Source organism: Festucalex cinctus, chromosome 7, assembly GCF_051991245.1.
Source record: "Festucalex cinctus isolate MCC-2025b chromosome 7, RoL_Fcin_1.0, whole genome shotgun sequence".
NCBI lineage: Eukaryota > Metazoa > Chordata > Actinopteri > Syngnathiformes > Syngnathidae > Festucalex > Festucalex cinctus.
Genome location: NC_135417.1, coordinates 30,370,501 through 30,387,069, shown reverse-complemented (window position 1 = coordinate 30,387,069; position 16,569 = coordinate 30,370,501). Strand labels below are relative to the sequence as shown.

Below are 16,569 nucleotides of genomic sequence, written 5' to 3'. Positions count from 1 at the left end.
AGGTCCCTATTGTTTTTGTAAAAATTATTAGGGCCCGAGCAGCGACCGCTGCGAGGTCCCTATTGTTTTTGTAAAAATTCTTCTTCTTCTTCTTCTTCTTTATTCTCCGCAAACGATCGCGATTTTGGGTACCTAAACATTCACGAAAACTCACCGAACTTTGCACACTCCTCAGGTCCGGCGAAAAATTTGATATTATGAAGTCATCATAACAACGCGACTCTATAGCGCCCCCTAGCGTAGATAAATTAAAACCAAGCCCGGCACGTTTGAGCTAGAGCAACGAAAATTGGCAGGCACGTGTAGCACTCCGAGACACACAAAAAAAAGTCCATTGGGACCATGTAGCTAAAATGTACAGGAAGTGAGCTATGAATTTTTTTATGTCCAATTTTGGCCTATTTTGGCACATTCACTGTGGTCATGCTTTTTCTCCCTTTGCAAACATTTTTCATCCAATTGACTTCAAACTTGACATTTATCATCTCAAGACCTAAGAGAACAACTGGGCAAAAAATCTTGCCTTTTCGAAATACTATATGACGGGGGCGGGACATCAAATATTGCCTTTAAAATTTCATTTGTCCAGAAAGAGCAAATGCTTAATAACTCCCATGTTCAAGCTCCAAAAAATCTCAAACTTCTCAGGCAACGTAATAGTCACGGCCTGAAAACATCTATATGATAAAATTCAGTTATAATATAGCGCCACCTAGTGGTAACAATAAATGTCATACTTTACGTTTTTAGCTACTGTGCTGAGCTCATTGAAGGGATCCAGTTGAAAATTGGTCAGAAAAGCCTTAAGATGTTGATCATGCCCCACACCGAATATTGTAACTTTTGTCCAAAGGGCGTGGCCGCTACGGTGCCACAAAATCTGATAATTTTTCGTGAAAATAAAAGCTGCATTAACTTGACCGAGATGATCCTATCTTCTCAAAATTTCACACATTTGATGAGAGTCCAGCCCTAAAGACATGTACGAACTTATATTTCATCTAACTGATAGCGCCACCTAGTGGCAATTTTTTTTCTTACGATTTTTCTTGTACATTTTTCTCCAAACACGTTAACTGGACCAACCTCATATTTGCTCAGATGGGGGTTTCGGCCTTCATGATGTCACAACACGAAGTTTGTGAGTTTTCGCGAATCGCTGTGGGCGTGGCTAAGCACTGTTCGCCAAGAAAACAACGCTAGTTTTGATGGTCTAAACATGCGCAGAAACTCATGAAACTTGGCACACACATCTGGCCTGGCAAAATAAGCAATATTTTATCATGTATTGTCCTATTTTTACAAAAATGACTCAATAGCGCCCCCTAGAAATTTTTAGGTGTATGAGGGAGCCAAAGACCTACAAAAAAGTCTCTTGGACCCATATGCTAAAATGAACAGGAAGTGAGCTACGAATTTTTGAATGTCCCATTTTTGACGATTTTTGCACATTTTCAGGGGGCATACTTTTGCCCACTTCTCCTACACGTTTCATCCGACTGAGTTAAGACTTGAACTGGACCATGTCAAGACCTGAGCCAACAACAGAAGGAAAAATCTTGACTTTTGGAAATACTATATGATGAGGGCGGGGCATCAAAATTTGTGTTTCGCACTGAAAAAGGATATGCTTAATAACTTCCCGATACATGCTCCAAAAAATCCCAAACTTGACATGTATGTTTAGAGTCAAGGCCTGAAGGTATCTCTATGACAAAATTCAGTTATATATGCAGCGCCACCTCGCCCTTGAGGCGTGAAAAAAAAATACCCCACTTACGGTATTTTGTACAAAAAAATGTAAACTCATTCTAAGTGTGATAACTCAGTCATTCAGGAATATTCTTTTACTTTCCACCACTCAAAATATTCACTGGCATCAGACCTAACCAAACATACATATTTTTGTTATTTAGTTTTATTGATTTTTGATAGCCTCTATGGACATTAAAAGCAATATCGTGAATGAAGGCTATGCTTAATAACTCCCCGGTACATGCTCCAAAAAATCCCATACTTGAAATGTATATTTATAGTCAAGGCCTGAAGGTATCTCTATGACAAAATTCAGTTATAAATACAGCGCCACCTAGTCCTTGAGGCTTAAAAAAAATGCCTCACTTACGGTATTTTTGCAAAAATTGTAGACTCATTGTAAGTGTGATAACTAAGTCATTTATGAATATTCTTTTACTTTCCACCACTCAATATGTTCACTGGCATCAGACCGATCCAAACATTCGTATTTTTTATTTAGTTTTATTTATTTTTTTGATCGCCTCTATGGAAAATAAAAGCAACATTGAGTAGGAGCGATGATGTGTGTATATATACTTTTACGAAAAATACCAATCAGGGCAACTCATTGCCTAAAAATAAAAAAAAGACGCTGATTTTTGCAGATCTTAACAATCACCAAAACCCATTGAGCTTGACACACTCATCACACCTGGCAAAAAAAAAAAATAATCCACATGTTTATCATGCCATTTTCAAAGAAATTCTGCTTCCAATGTGCCAGTACCCCAATGTGCAAGTTCCCCAACGTACAAGTACCCCAACGTGGCCCGGGCTGCGAGGGCCCTTTATAGCTGCTCGCAGCTCTAGTTAGGGCCCGAGCAGCGACCGCTGCGAGGTCCCTATTGTTTTTGTAAAAATTCTTCTTCTTCTTCTTCTTCTTCTTCTTTATTCTCCGCAAACTATCGCGATTTTGGGTACCTAAACATTCACGAAAACTCACCAAACTTTGCACACTCCTCAGGCCGGGCGAAAAATTTGATATTATGAAGTCGTCATAACAACGCAACTCTATAGCGCCCCCTAGCATAGTAAAATAAAAACCAAGCCCGGCACGTTTGAGCTAGAGCAACGAAAATTGGCAGGCACGTGTAGCACCCCGAGACGCACAAAAAAAAGTCTATTGGGACCATGTAGCTAAAATGTACAGGAAGTGAGCTATGAATTTTTTTATGTCCAATTTTGGCCTATTTTGGCACATTCACTGTGGTCATGCTTTTTCCCCCTTTGCAAACATTTTTCATCCAATTGACTTCAAACTTGACATTTATCATCTCAAGACCTAAGAGAACAACTGGGCAAAAAATCTTGCCTTTTCGAAATACTATATGACGGGGGCGGGACATCAAATATTGCCTTTAAAATTTCATTTGTCCAGAAAGAGCAAATGCTTAATAACTCCCATGTTCAAGCTCCAAAAAATCTCAAACTTCTCAGGCAACGTAATAGTCACGGCCTGAAAACATCTATATGATAAAATTCAGTTATAATATAGCGCCACCTAGTGGTAACAATAAATGTCATACTTTACGTTTTTAGCTACTGTGCTGAGCTCATTGAAGGGATCCAGTTGAAAATTGGTCAGAAAAGCCTTAAGATGTTGATCATGCCCCACACCGAATATTGTAACTTTTGTCCAAAGGGCGTGGCCGCTACGGTGCCACAAAATCTGATAATTTTTCGTGAAAATAAAAGCTGCATTAACTTGACCGAGATGATCCTATCTTCTCAAAATTTCACACATTTGATGAGAGTCCAGCCCTAAAGACATCTACGAACTTATATTTAATCTTACTAATAGCGCCACCTAGTGGCAATTTCTTTTTAAACGAATTTTCTTCTACGTTTTTCTCCAAACACGTTAACTGGACCTACCTCATATTTGCTCAGATGAGGGTTTCGGCCTTCATGATGTCACAACACAAAGTTTGTGAGTTTTCGCGAATTGCTGTGGGCGTGACTAAGGGCTGTTCGCCAAGAAAACAACGCCGGTTTTTGAGGGTCTAAACATGCACAGAAACTCATGAAACTTGGCACACATATCTGGCCTGGTAAAATGAGCAATATTTTATTGTTGATTGTGCTATTTTTACAAAAATGACTCAATAGCCCCCCCTAGAAGTTTTTAACGAAGCAGCCCCGGTTGTACGTTTAAGCAAAAACGACGAATATTTTTAGTTGTATGGGGGAGCCCAAGACCTACAAAAAAGTCTCTTGGACCCATATGCTAAAATGAACAGGAAGTGAGCTACGAATTTTTGAATGTCCCATTTTTTACGATTTTAGCACATTTACAGGGGGCATACTTTTGCCCACTTCTTCTACACGTTTCATCCGACTGACTTCGGACTTGACCTGGACCATGTCAAGACCTGAGCCAACGACAGGGGGAAAAAATCTTGACTTTTCGGAATACTATATGAAAAATTTGACATGTATGTTTAGAGTCAAGGCCTGAAGGTATCTCTATGACAAAATTCAGTTATATATGCAGCGCCACCTAGCCCTTGAGGCGTGAAAAAAAAATACCCCACTTACGGTATTTTGTACAAAAAATGTAAACTCATTCTCAGTGTTATAACGAAGTCATTTATGAATATTCTTTTACTTTCCACCACTCAAAATCTTCACTGGCATCAGACCTATCCAAGCATACGTATTTTTTATTTATTTTTATTTATTTTTGATAGCCTTTATGGACGTTAAAAGCTGTATCGTGAATGAGTGATATGCTTAACTCCTCGGTACATGCTTCAAAAAATCCCAAACTTGACATGTATATTTATAGTCAAGGCCTGAAGGTATCTCTATGACATAATTCAGTTATAAATACTGCGCCACCTAGTCCTTGAGGCATAAAAAAAACAAAAAAAAAAACACTTAAGGTATTTTGTACAAAATTAGTGAACTCATTGTAAGTATTATAACTAAGTCATTTATGAATATTCTTTAACTTTCCACTACTCAAGATGTTCACTGGTATCAGACCGATCCAAACATATGTACTTTTTTTATTTTGTTTTATTTATTTTTGATAGCCTCTATGGACAATAAAAGCAACATCGTGCAATGAGTACGAGCGATGATGTGTATATGTACTTTTGCAAAAAATACCAATCAGGGCAACTCATTGCCTTACAATAAAAAAAATTAAAAAAAGACGCTGATTTTTGCAGATCTTAACAATCACCAAAACCCATTGAGCTTGACACACACATTACACCTGGCAAAAAAAAAAATCTACATGTATATGTTTATCATGCCATGTTCAAATTAATTTTGCTCCTAATGTGCCAGTTCCCCAATGTGCAAGTACCCCAACGTGCAAGTACCCCAACGGGCCCGGGCTGCGAGGGCCCTTTATAGCTGCTCGCAGCTCTAGTTAGGGCCCGAGCAGCTACCGCTGCGAGGTCCCTATTGTTTTCGTAAAAATTCTTCTTCTTCTTCTTCTTCATTCTCCGCAAACGATCGCAATTTTGGGTACCTAAATATTTACGAAAATTCACCAAACTTTGCACACTCTTCAGGCCCGGCGAAAAGTTTGATATTCTGCCGTTGTAATAACTATGCGACTCTATAGCGCCCCCTAGCGTAAAAAAAATAAAAACCAAGCCCGGCACGTTTGACCTAGAGCTACGAAAGTTGGCAGGCACGTGTAGCACCCCGAGACGCACAAAAAAGTCTATTGGGACCATGTAGCTAAAATGTACAGGAAGTGAGCTATGAATTTTTTTATGTCCAATTTTGGCCGATTTTGGCACATTCACTGTGGTCATGCTTTTTCCCCCTTTGCAAACATTCTTCATCCAATTGACTTCAAACTTGGCATTTATCATCTCAAGACCTGAGAGAACAACTGGGCAAAAAGTCTTGCCTTTTTGAAATACTATATGACGGGGGCGGGGCATCAAATATTGCCTTTAAAATTTCATTTGTCCAAAAAGAGCAAATGCTTAATAACTCCCATGTTCAAGCTCCAAAAAATCTCAAAGTTCTCAGGCAACGTAATAGTCACGGCCTGAAAACATCTATATGATAAAATTCTGTTATATATATAGCGCCACCGAGTGGTTACAATAAATGTCATACTTTACGTTTTTAGCTACTGTGCGAAGCTCTTTGAAGGGATCCAGTTGAAAATTGGTCAGACAAGCCTTAAGATGTTGATAATGCCCCACACCGAATATTGTAACTTTTCGCCAAAGGGCGTGGCCGCTACGGTGCCGCAAAATCTGGTAATTTTTCGTGACAATAAAAGCTGCTTTAACTTGACCCAGATGATCCTATCTTGTCAAAATTTCACACATTTGATGAGAGTCCAGCCCTTAAGACATCTAAGAACTTATATTTCATCTTAATGATAGCGCCACCTACTGGCAATTTTTTTTCTTATGATTTTTCTTCAATGTTTTTCTCCAACCACATTAACTGCACCTACCTCATATTTGCTCAGATGAGGGTTTCGTTCTTCATGATGTCACAACACAAAGTTTGTGAGTTTTCGCGAATTGCTATGGGCGTGGCTAAGCGCTGTTCGCCAAGAAAACAACACCAATTTTGAGGGCCTAAACCGGCACAGAAACGCATGAAACTTAAAAACAAAATTAAAAACAGTATGCGACTATTATAAAACATTTACCGTAAAATAAAACATCTTTGAATAAGTCCCCCCCTGTTTTATTAATCCTGGGATAAAACATTTGACGATAATATTCGTCAGTAAAACACAAGGGGTCTATATTCTAAGCCGACGTTTAAAGCGTGCAAAGACGTCGCTAAAGTAAACTCTCGGATTTTGGAACTTTAAATTGTAAAACGTTAGCCTCACGAATAATTAGTCAATACAGGAATCGAGTAGGTAAATGGTGATTACAAATTTTAACGGTAGACGTACGCATTACATAAAAATACAAGCAGACATTTAATACTCGTCAAAGTCACGCTCAGCGTTTTAAACGATAACGTTTTAAAATCCGTAAAAACCATAAAAAATGTGTAAACACGTTTTGTTTTGTTTTGGATGGACCGAGTATTTTGAAACATTTCATAATAAACCGTAAGGAGAACTAAAAAGTTTCATAAAGGTATTAATTTGACATATATACATATATATATATATATATATATATATATATATATATATATATATATATATATATATATATATAAGACAGTACCTAACTAACTCAACTCAAGTTTTTATTTATACAGAGCCTTCAAACAGCCTGAGCCGTCACAAAGCGCCATTGTAAACTTAATATCAAAAGTAGGTAAATATACAAAATAAAAAATTGATCTGAAATGAATAGTAAAAATTGTAAAAATTGATCAGAAATCAATAAGTATCCATATATTATTTGTACAAAATACACCGGCCGCCTTAAAACGATATAAAGATAGAATTTTTATTTTTATTTTTTTTGTCAGAGATGTGTTTTAAGATGATAGCGAGACGTCATAAATGTAATGCAAGTTAATCATACCAGTAAGAAAAACAAAGGTATAAAATAGTGTCATCGGGCATCTATTGTGAGAACTCAGAAGCTATTTTAAAAAACAATATAGTACGAATAATATTTTTGTCGGAATTATGTCGCTGTTTTTAAAGCGTTAGACGGGCAGACGTCTTAAATAATATTCTTCAATCAAATTAAGTAATATAGTAGCTGTTATTTCACAATCAGGGCGGTACGTTAGCTGGCTTCTTAGCATAAGAGGGTTGTGAGATCGAGTCCTGCCTCCGGCCTTGCTGGGTAGACTTTGCCTGTTCTCCCTATGTGGGGTTTCTCCTCCCAAATTCCTAAAAAAAAACAAAAACAAAACAAAAACACGCGTAGTAGGTAAATTAAAGAGTCCCGATGAGTAAATATGCGTAAAAAAAATTATTTACCTACACGTACCTTCGGAAAGTAAGCGCGATTCGTAGGGAAAAAAAATAAATCGTTCAATCAAAAGTTAAATCTCCCTTAGTCAGACAAGATACACGTTTGTTCCCGATATGTTTAGGTAAATTGTTGCAAAGAGCAGCTTTAAGATTAAAAAGATCCTCGCGGTAGATTGCTACAAAAAAAAAAAAAAAAAAAAAAAAAAAGACTTTAAAGACCAAATGTGAAGTAATTTCATGAAATACCATATAGGGTCACAATAGAAGCATTGAAACACTGTCCAACAAATAAAGTATGAAAAAATAATTTATATGTTATATATTTGACGAAATAATCGCTTTTCCGAAGTTTGAGCTTGTCGGGCGACAAACCCGGAAGTGCTACGTCACACCGGGAACAGCGATGGCAGCGCTCCATGCAGACGCTATAGAAAGCCACTCAAACGTCGATTCAGACAGCGATATCAGCGATGGTTTGAGCGAAAATGAGGAGAACCAAGTTTTTGAAGAGTTGGAGGAAGAGGAGGAGGTTGGTATTTTATACGTTGGACCTTACATGTACGAGCCAGATGCTAATCAGGATGCTGATAGTGCGCCCAGACGACCTGACATGGAATGGAGACAAGACTCGTCGAGATTACAAGATTGGTAAGATATATGTAGGCAGTGTTTTTTTTATTTTATTTGAAGATGCCAGCATTTGCACATAATTTTATATTTTTGTCTGACGTTTTTTTTTTTTTTAAATAAATAAATCGGACTTTATGTTCAAGCAGTTACTCAGTACTTGAGTATTCTTTTCAGCAATGTTTTTTTTTTACTTGGACTTGAGAGATTTATCAATGACTATTGCTTACTTTTGTACATGATTCAGTCCACGTACTTGTATATTTTGAAACAAATGTTTTCATAAACAACAGAATTATTGACTGATTGGTATAGCAATACACTTGTTCAATAACATTTCTGCTCATGGTGTCATCGCTCATTATTTTACTTTTTCTTTTTTTTTTTATATATATATATAAATTTCAGGTGTACTTGTGGTAATTGCCAGCAAATGCCTACAGCTGTAGAATGTGTTTGCTGCCATGAAATTCAAAAAGTAGTGACTGTACGTCTACAAGGAGAGGAACACTTCAATCAGGTACTGGACTGCATCACTGATCATCCTGGATTCAATGCTGTGTGCCTGAACCCATATGGATTACAGGTGGCATGGAAGACCTACAAGCAGCAGTACAAAGGCAAGGCATTTGATGGGCCACAGGATGCCAAGTATAGACATATTGCCTATTGGCTATTAAAGATATAAATGGTGAATGCACACAATCACCAGAAGAAATTAACCATATTTTTTATAACTATTATCGAAATCTATACACAGAAATTAATAGACCTAACCCTGAATATATTGAGGAATTCCTAAACAGCTTAAATATACCTCAGTTATCTATTGAACATAAAGATATTCTCGATACCCCGCTTACTATAGATGAGTTGTATCGTGCTTTAGACAGTATGCCTAATGGCAGAGCACCTGGTCCAGACGGCTTTCCGGCTATATTTTTTAAACATTTCTGGTTAATGTTTGCTCCATTATTTCTAAGAGTAGTAACTGAAATTAAAAGTAAAGGTGATATACGTCAAGATATGAATATAGCAGCAATTAAACTTTTATTAAAGCCAGAAAAAGACCCTACCCTCCCGTCAAGTTACCGACCGATATCACTAATTAATACCGATATTAAAATTATCGCTAAGGCCTTGGCATCTCGATTAGAGACGGTAATCTCGACAATTATTCATAGTGATCAAACAGGTTTTATTAAAGGTCGTCATTCTACTAATAATATTAGGAGACTCTTTAACTTGATTAGTATGTCACAGCGGTATGATAAAAAGGCAGTTGTTATTTCGCTGGATGCAGAAAAAGCATTCGATAAAGTTAACTGGTCCTTCCTCTTTGCTGTCTTAAACAAATTCGGCTTCGGGGAGTCATTCATTCAATGGGTCTCAATATTATATGATTCTCCTAAAGCTACAGTTACTACTAATGGGATTACATCACAGAGTTTTACTTTACAAAGGGGAACAAGACAAGGGTGCCCAATTTCTCCTTTATTATTTGCTATATTTATTGAGCCGCTTGCATTAGCTATACGTCAGGATAGACGGATCCAAGGAATCCACTCCGGGACAATAGAACATAAAATTAATCTATATGCCGATGATATATTACTCTATTTAGAAGAACCTGCTATCTCGCTAGGGGAAGCATTTAAATTAATAACTAAATTCTCTCACTTATCAGATTACTCTATTAACTGGACAAAATCAACATTATTACCTATTACAGAAAATTCATGGAATCCTACAAGTCAGGATCCACACTACTCCTTTCCTACAGGTAATTTAAAATACTTAGGTGTTAAAATTTCACCTAAGTTAACTGAATTAACTTCTTTAAATTTTTCACCATTATTGGATAGTATCCGTAGTGACCTGGAGCGCTGGAATAATCTTCCGATCTCTTTAATAGGACGGATAGCTACTATAAAAATGAAAGTTTTACCAAAGATTAATTATTTATTTTCAATGATTCCATTTAAACCTACGTCTAACTGGTTCCAATCGCTGGACTCTGCTATCATAAAATTCTATTGGAATAAAAAAAAAGCCAAAATTAGTCTATCTACTCTTCAGGAAAGTAAATCTAAAGGAGGTTTAGAGGCACCAAACTTTATGTACTATTATTTAGCTAATCAACTACAATATCTTGTGCTATGGACACAACCCAACAGAGATACTAACTGTTGGTTGGAATTGGAGCAGAAGGATTGTAATAATCTTAGACTGTCAGATTTACTCTTTATTACAAAATCAATAAGACGACATCATTGTTTTAAAAACCCAATGATAGCCGCCACCCTGACTGCCTGGTGGAAGGCATTAGAAATTACAAACTCCCAACTGGCGCCCTGTGGGCTCTCTCCCATTTGGCATAACCCCGACTTTCAACTTAATAATCAGTCGTTCCATTTAAGCCTATGGGAGCAGAAAGGAATTACACACCTTCATCATCTTTTCTCAGATAATAAGTTTATATCGTATACAAACTTGGTCCAGAAATATGAAATAAAAAAGGGAAATTTCTTACATTATCTGCAAGTTAAAAATATGGTTAAGAAACAAATCCCAACACTTCAGGATACGCTCCAACTGCCTGTCTTAGCTAAAGATATTATAAAGCTTTCTCCAACAACAATAAAGAAAATATCAAAAATATATAAGTTATTTTTATACACAAATAAAACGTATTTACCGACTTTAAAATGGGAAAAAGACTTGTCTATAGTTCCGGAACCAGACTTTTGGACCCAAATCTGTGAAAATGTATTTAAAATGACCAAACAGACAAATTTGCAACTTATCCAATATAAGATACTTCATAGAACATATATTACACAATATATGATGAAAAAAATGGGACTCTCTGACTCCGACATTTGTCTCCAGTGCTCACAAAACACTGCCGATACTTATCTTCATGCTTTATGGTCATGTACTCCAGTGCTGCATTTCTGGACTAAAATCTTGGGAAAGCTCGCTGATATATTAAACTGTAGGCTTCCTTTATCTCCAAGATTGTGTTTACTAGGCGACTTAACAATAACTGAGCTACCATGTAAACAATCTCAATCTATATTTATAGCCCTTACTATTGCTAAAAAAATAATCCTTGTCAATTGGAAAAATAAACAATCTCTAAATATCGACCACTGGTTAAACTTACTAATAAATTATATCTCAATGGAAAAAATCTCTGCCTTAAATAAAAATCAAGTATCAAGATTTAAACAAATATGGTCTATGTACATAGAATATTTTAATCTCAATTTGGCAACTTAATCCTGCCAAGATTCTGCCTGTTAACGAGAGCCACCACATCGTTACAACTTCTGTTTTCGCTGCTCCTGTATTTGGTATTTTGTATCTGATTGTTTTTATTTTTATATAGTCAGGAACCTAGTTGCTGCTAGTGGGCTCGAGCATACCACACTATACGACACTATACTCAATAACTCCTTAAGATCTATTTCTAGTGGGCACTAAGCATCAACACTTGGTGTTACTGCATGCTAATTAGTCAATTTTCTTGACGCCGTCCCCTGTGGTCGGGCGGGGGTGGTTCTGCCCCCCCCCCGTTGTCTGCTCGGTGGCGGTTGCGTCTTGGCCGCTCCCTGGGCCCCCTGTGGGGTGCGGTGTTGGGGTGCTTCCCCTGGTGCCCGGGGCGGTGCCGTCCCGGCGCGGTCCGCTGCTCCGTGCCCGGCGGCGCGGTTCGGGGTGGGTGGGCCTCCGGTGTGCCCCGTGGTTCCCTCTCCCCTCCCCCTTCCTCCCCCCCGTCGCCTCTCCCTCCTCGCCTCCTCCCGCCCATCCTCCTCTGCCTCCCGGTCCCTTTTCCCTTGTCGCCCTCCCTCCTCCTCTCCCCCCCCGCCTCCTGCCCTGCAGCCGCCCTTTCGCCTTCTTGTCGTCTTCTCCCCGCTTCCCCCGCCCCCCCCCCCCCCTTCCCTGTCTGCCCTGCGGCCCCTCCCCCTCCCTCTCCCTGGGCCTGGGGCTCCCTCCCCGGCCCGGGCGTCGGGCTCCGGGGGCCGGGCGAGGGTTTGGGGCCTGCCCCACTCCGGTATAACTCCTGGCGCCCCGGGCGGGCTCCGGTGGCCGGTGGGCTGTCCGGTAGCCCTGCTGCGCTGGCTGTCCGCCCATTGTGGTGCCGGGTGGATGAGGTGGGGGGCGGCAGGGGGTGGGGGTGCTGGGGGGCGGGCGTGTCACCTACACCCGCCGGGTTGGGTGAGGCCCCGCTGGTCGCTCCTCTTACTCACTTCACTAGCTTGCACTATACACTTTGTAAATATACACATAGGGCACACAACACATTTCTTGGTGGGGTGGGGAAGGGTGGAAACACCGTCTTCACCCTTCAACTCCCCTCCAATTTTAATGCACCTCACGTCCAAGGGGAGGGGTGAGTTGGGGCGGGGAGCCATCACAGGGGATGGACTGCAGTGCCTGGCAGCGCTGTGGTCCCCCCCATTTGGGTCCCTGCCCCACCACTCTGTCCCTCCATTCCCTTTTTTAATGCACCACACATATACATATTCATTTTTTTGGGGGGGATACGGGTGTGTCGGAGTAGGGGAAATTTTTTCCCTCTGCTCCGACTCACCTGCTCCCAATTTTAATGCACCACACGCACACACTTGTATATACACTGGGTGGGGCCACATTCACGGTGTAAGGGTAGAGCTCGCCAGTCGGCGAGCTGGCGGACTCAGTAACAGGGTTAGGTGTCACTAGTACTCTGGCGTGACGACCGGGGCCTCTCCCCACCGGGCTCGGTGTTCTGGTGTTCCGCCTTCTCCCCTGGTGCTTCCTCCTCTGCTTCCCCCCTCCCGCCGCTGTGCAAATCTCGCGCGGCTGGAGGTGGGGTGGGCACATCTTCCCTCTCTGCGCTGCTGCCCGGTGCCGGTTTCCGGGGGGGGGGGGGGGGGGGGGGGGTTCTCGCGGGGGGCCGGGTTCGCGGGGGGGGGGGGGGGGTGGCGGCCGTCGGGGGGGGGGGCGGCTTGTTTGGGGGGGGGGTGGACGTATGGGTGGGTGGGGGGTTGGGTGCTGGGGGTCGGGGTGTGTTCGGGGGTTTGGGGGTCGGGGGTGGTGGGGCCTGGGTCGTGGTGGATGGCGGGTTTGGGTGGGGTGCGGGGGGGTCGTGGGGGGGTGGGGGCTGGGGACCGGTGGGGCGCTGTGGGGGCCCGCTGGGCCTCGTTCTGCGGCCTTGGGCTCGGGGGTGTGGGCCAGGGCTGGGGCGGGGGTGTTCCGGGTGTCTGGGTCGGCTCGCCGACCGGTGTCCGCTCGGGTGGCTTGGGGGTGGCCTTTGTGCTGCCGCGGCCTGGGGATTCCGGGGGGGGTGCTCGCTTTGCTGGACCGCGGTTGACGGCTTCTTTCTTTGGTGGTGGTCCTTATGCATGCCAGATCCGTCGCACCAGCATCTACTGAAACTCAACAGAAGTACCCTCTCCCTCCCACAGCCCCTTGAATCAGTTGGTGCTGGTGTCTGTGGTTCTCACTTTGCTTTATCTATCCTTCCCTCCTTCCTCTCTTTAGTTTTTCCTCTGGTCACTTGAGATCTTAATTTATTAGAAGTATGAGGTTTCTGGGGTTGGCATAAGACTCCGGTTTTGTAACCACGCAGGAGGGGTCTTGTTGGTGCTGGACTTCACTTTGATGGATTGGATGTACTGGCTTCTATTGATCTCACTCTGCCTTATCGATCCTTCCCTCCTTCCTCTCTTTAGTTTTTCCTCTGGGCTCTTGAGATCTCGCTAAATTTGCTGGAATTTAGAGGCTTCCGGGGTTGGCGTAAGACTTTGATTTTGTAATCATGGGGAAGGCAGGAAGTGTTTGGTCGGTGCTGGATGTCACTTTGATTTACCTTTCTTTTCTCTTTATTTCTTTTTTTTTCTGACCTTTTCTCTGGTCTCCTGACCATTTAAATTTCACGACTCTGGCAAGATTCTGAAGTACCTGGTTAAGGCGAAGGGTAATGGGATATTTATAAGGTTTTAGGTGAATGAATGAGTATAAATTTATACGTATTTGCACGCACGCAAACGCACGCACACGCACGCACGCAAACGCACGCAAACGCACACACGCAAACGCACGCAAACGCACGCAAACGCACGCACACATACACACAAAAAAAAAAAAAAAAAAAAAAAAAAAAAAGAGCAATGATGACAAGACGTTGAATCGGTAAGACTACCGAATGAACAATTCTGAGCTAAAAAAAAAAATAAAAAAAAATAAAAAAAAATAAATAAAAATAAATAAAAAAAATAAAAAAAACCACGCTCTGCTGCTCATCATCTTTTCTAAATCCAAAATAGTTCCATATAACTGACGTATACTTGTTCTTAGCCACTAAAGTTGTCGATGACGCCATTGCGCCAGTATCGGCACTTGCGCTCATAAAACAAAAAAAACCCTCGTCTTTTATTGTTCTATTTCCTCCAGCGCGCACACGTCTCTTCCGCCCTCCCATAGTTAAATATCATTGGCTGGGTATAGCTGTCAATCAACGTGAAAGCAGGAATATGGTTGGCTGACTTTGTTAGCTTGACTGAACTGTAGCGCCCCGCGAACGTGAAAAGTCCACAGTTGACTGATATCGTCAAGTTTTAAATATCTATTTTGTGAATGTCTATATCTCGATATCGATACGATAAAGATATATCGCCCAGCCCTACTGCCAACCTATTGAAATTTACTTTAAGAACAATTTGTCTCACTGCCATTATTACTTATCGTTGATATGAATAGCACCGAGACGTTAGCTTTCGGTTCACGTCGCTAGTTTCTACTGTTCATTCCACAACTGTTGGAAGCTCTGCTTTGTCAAAGTCATCAGTGATCTATCCATAAATTCCACGTTTTTTTCTAAATAATTGTAATCATACTTACTTTTTTTGCAAATCCATTTTCATCAGCAGACCGGTTGAGGAAGCAGGCATCTTCGAAGTGTTTGTAACAGAGAACACTCCTCGACGATGGCGTGAAATTCATTCGCTTCGTGCGAATGAAAGTTGACCATTTACGTGCCCTGTTATCTTTTGGCCACTCATACAACTTTTCTTTAGCTTGAGAACAATACATCACCACACATCGCCGGGTTATCTTACCGAGTAGCAATGCAAACAATGCAGTTCAATGGCCGAATTCTCTCGCGAGTTCCCGGTGTGACGTCATTTCCGAAAATTTCCGAAGATTGTCGAAGAAAAGCATTTTCGTTGTCAAGGGCGTTGCTATGGGTTAAACTAAGAACCTGAAAGGGTTGCGTTAAAAAAAAAACAACGAAAATATGCTGACAATGGTTTAGCCATTGGTATTACTCAAAAACATGGTTGGCCAACCTTACTTCACATTTGGCCTTTAATGTCTCTATTTGTCATTTTGTCTTGCAAAGCAGACTGGAGTAGATCATGACAATGTTGTGCATATCTGTGAATTGAAGCAAAAATCATTTGTCAATCAAATAATTTTGAATCGAAAATCATTTGAATCGAGAATCGAAAATCGATTCTGAATAGAATGGCAGACCCAAAAATCGTAATCGAATCGAATCGTGAGACAGTCAAAGATTCCCAGCCCTATTTGTGATGTCAATCTATAATCCTTTACTTAAGTCACAACTAGGGCTGGGCGATAAATCGAATTAATTCGATTAATTCGTCCATTGAAAGTGCGACGATGTGAAAATGAGCGTGAAATCGAGGTGCTTATAAATACACATCATCTAACCTTGAGCGGCTCGCTTCTGTTTACGCTCGTTGTTTTGGGGTCCTTCGTTTGGTGGCTGGCGCGCTTGCTGATGACGTCACCCTACTATAGCGAAGCTCCGTTATTTGACATCATCGGTAGGCACACAGGAGCCCGCAACAGCCGTACAGGCAGTCCACATCACCGTCTGTTATTTTTTTTTCCTCATTTCTTTTCACTCACACAAACACGCACAGAAATTAATGAGCAAATTAATTCATTAATCTGATGTGTATCGCGCACAAGTTTGAAAGCAAACGAAGGAGCGGAGCTCCGCCGTAACGTCTCCGCGTGAGCCTGACGCAGAAGTATACTGAGGCTTTTGCACAGTCTCCCAAGCGGCGAAGCCATCCCACGCCAACCGGCAGCGAAGGCAAGTGATTGTTTCAAATCACCGGGAGCCCCACATCAGCTACTTCGGCCAAACGGTACGCTGCCTACTCGCGCACATTGTCTACTCCAGAAGACCCCAGAAAAGGGACTCATGTTCGGCTTTTATAAGAGCGACGTAGAGCAAA

The 16,569-nt window shown here is 41.3% G+C and overlaps 1 protein-coding gene across 6 annotated transcripts in view; it reads right to left on the bottom strand.

Annotated features, from left to right (window-relative positions):
• The window catches only part of ano10a (anoctamin 10a), a 306,259-nt gene that overhangs the window by 277,423 nt on the left and 12,267 nt on the right, over positions 1–16,569 (bottom strand). The window lies entirely within an intron of this gene.